Below are 3,629 nucleotides of genomic sequence, written 5' to 3' on the forward strand. Positions count from 1 at the left end.
AATCGAATCTTTTTGTTTCTTGTTTTAGCACTAGTTTATTTTATAAAAGAAAATTACAAAAATTGGAGTTAAGTTTGTCACATACGCTTCATCTTTTTAATATCTTTCGTGAGTATGATGGAAAGGAAAATTGTGCTCAAGTACTAGAAGAAGAATTACATAGAATTCTTCGCATAAAATATGTGAAAGATGAGCATGATTGCAATGTTGTTAATATGAATTCCCTGAATATCCATGATGCTAATGATATGCAAAGCCACAAGCTTGGGGAAGCTATGTTTGATGAAGATGATACTTTTTGTCCCCCAAGCTTTGATGAGCCAAATTACTATGATGAATGCATGCCTCCTATCTATGATGATTATTGTGATGACACGTATGCTTTAAAGAATAATGATAACCATGAAACTTGTCATCTTGATCTTAATTTTCAATCATATGATAGTTATTTTGTTGAGTTTGCTCCCACTATTATTCATGAGAAGAATCTTGCTTATGTGGAGAGTAGTAAATTTTCTATGCTTGTAGATCATGAAAAGAATGCTTTAGGTGCTGGTTATATTGTTGAATTCATTCATGATGCTACTGAAAATTATTATGAGGGAGGAACATATGCTTGTAGGAATTGCAATAATATCAAGTTTCCTCCCTATGTGCTTAAATTCTTGAAGCTATGCTTGTTTTACCTTCCTATGCTTGTTCATATTGTTCCCCTACGTTGTTTGCTAACAAAATCCCTATGCATAGGAAGTGGGTTAGACTTAAATGTGCTAGCCATATTCTTCATGATGCTCCTGTTATGTTTCAATTCTTATCTTTTATGTGAGCATCATTGCCATCATCATGCCTAGCTAGAAAGGCATTAAAGAAAATCGCTTGTTGGGAGACAACCCAATATTTATCCATACTGTTTTTGTGTGTCCACATGATTATGCTACTGTAGTAATCATGTTTTATAGCTTTTGTTTCAATAAAGTGCCAAGTAGAACATTTGGGAAGACTTGGGTGAAGTTTATATGATCTTGCTGTAGAAAACAGAAACTTTTGCGCTCACGAGAATGGCTGCCATTTTTTACTGGAGAGTGCTTTTAGGTTGATTCTTTTTGAAGATGATTAATAGACAAATTTCTCAGGTCCAGAAATTTATTTCATAATTCTTGGAGTCAGGGAAGTATTGATACTCTTGCATTCTTTACAGACTGTACTGTTTTGACAGTGTTATGGTTGCATTGTTTGCATATGTTTGCTTGTTTAATGATTCTATTTGAGGATAGGAGTATTAAATATACAGCGGAATTTAGTATGAAATGTTGAATAATAATTTAAGTGATTTGTTACATTATAAAATGATAAGGTTTTGCATTGGTTTATACTAACCTATCTCACGAGTTCTTGTTGAGTTTGTTGTGAATGAAGCTTTTGATAAATAAAAAGAGAAACCGTGACATGAAAGGAATTAAGGAGACACAAAAGCTCAAGCTTGGGGATGCCCAAGGCACCCCAAAATAATATTTCAAGAAGTCTCAAGCATCTAAGCTTGGGGATGCCCCGGTAGGCATCCCACCTTTCTTCTTCAACAACTATCGGTTAGTATCGGTTGAACCTAAGTTTTGCTTCTTCACATGAGTTGTGCTATCCTTGCAATGTAATTTTATTTTGTTTTGCTTGCTGCTTGAATACAATACCAAGATCTGAAATTATTTAATGAGAGAGAGTCTTTGCATAGTTGCATAATTATTTAGCTACTCATTGATCTTCACTTATATCTTCCGGAGTAGTTTTTTTTGTTATTGCTCTAGTACTTCACTTAGATCTTTTAGAGCACGGTGGTGGATTTATTTTAAAGAAACTATTGATCTCTCATGCTTCACTTAGATTATTTTGAGAGTTGTTAATACCATGGTAATTTGCTTAAATATAATATACTTGGTATTCAAGATATGTGAAACTTTCTTTTGAGTGCGTTGAATACTAAGATAAGTTTGATGCTTGATAATTGTTTTGAGATATGGAGGTGATAATATCAAAGCAATGCTAGTTGGGGTGATTATAAATTTAAAGAATGCTTGTGTTGAAGTTTGTGATTCCCATAGCATGCACGTATGGTGAACCGCTTTGTGATGAAGTCGGAGCACAATTTTATTTATTGATTGTCTTCCTTGTGAGTGGCAGTCGGGGACGAGCGATGGTCTTTTCCTACCAATCTATCCCCCTAGGAGTATGCATTTAGTGCTTTGGTTTTTGATGACTTCTAAATTTTTGCAACAAGTGCATGAGTTCTTTTGATTAATGTTGAGTCCATGGATTATACGCACTCTCACCCTTCCACCATTGCTAGCCTCTCTAATACCGCGCACCTTTCACCGGTATCATACACCCACCATATACCTTCCTCAAAACAGCCACCATACCTACCTATCATGGCATTTCCATAGCCATTCCGAGATATATTGCCATGCAACTTTCCACCGTTCCGTTCATATGACATACATTACTTTTGTCATATTGCTTTTTGCATGAACAAGTAGTTGACATTGTATTTGTGGCATGGCCACCTTCATAATTCTTTCATACATGTCACTCTTGATTCATTGCATATCCCGGTACACCGCCGGAGGCATTCATATAGAGTCATATTTTGTTCTAGAATCGAATTGTAATTGTTGAGTTGTAAGAAAAAATAAAAGTGTGATGATCATCATTATTAGAGCATTGTCCCAGTGAGGAATGGATGATGGAGACTATGATTCCCCCATAAGTCAGGATGAGACTAAGGACTTTATGAAAAATAAAAGAGGCCAAAGAAGCCCAAATAAAAAGGGAGAGGCCAAAGAAGCCCACCAAAATAAAAATAAAAATGAGAGAAAAAGAGAGAAGGGACAATGCTACTATCCTTTTACCACACTTGTGCTTCAAAGTAGCACCATGATCTTCATGATAGAGAGTCTCTTATGTTGTCACTTTCATATGCTAGTGGGAATTTTTCATTATAGAACTTGGCTTGTATATTCCAATGATGGGCTTCCTCAAAAGTGCCCTAGGTCTTTGTGAGTGAGCAAGTTGGATGCACACCCACTTAGTTTCTTTTGTTGAGCTTTCTTATACTTATAGCTCTAGTGCATCCGTTGCATGGCAATCCCTACTCACTCACATCGATATCTATTGATGGGCATCTCCATAGCCCATTGATACGCCTAGTTGATGTGAGACTATCTTCTCCTTCTTTGTCCTCTCCACAACCACCATTCTATTCCACCTATAGTGCTACGTCGATGGCTCACGCTCATGTATTGCGTGAAAGTTGAAAGAGTTTGAGATTATTAAAGTATGAAACAATTGCTTGGCTCATCATCAGGGTTGTGCATGATTAAATACTTTATGTGATGAAGATAGAGCTTAGCCAGACTATATGATTTTGTAGGGATAACTTTCTTTAACCATGCTATTTTGAGAAGACATGATTGCTTTGATTAGTACGCTTGAAGTATTATTACTTTTATGTCAATATGAACTTTTGTCTTGAATCTTTCGGATCTGAATATTCATACCACAATTAAGAAGATTTACATTGAAATTATGCCAAAGTATCACTCCGCATCAAAAATTCTTTTTTATCATTTACCTACTCG

This window comes from Triticum aestivum, chromosome 1B (genome assembly GCF_018294505.1).
Source record: "Triticum aestivum cultivar Chinese Spring chromosome 1B, IWGSC CS RefSeq v2.1, whole genome shotgun sequence".
In the NCBI taxonomy this organism is placed as follows: domain Eukaryota; kingdom Viridiplantae; phylum Streptophyta; class Magnoliopsida; order Poales; family Poaceae; genus Triticum; species Triticum aestivum.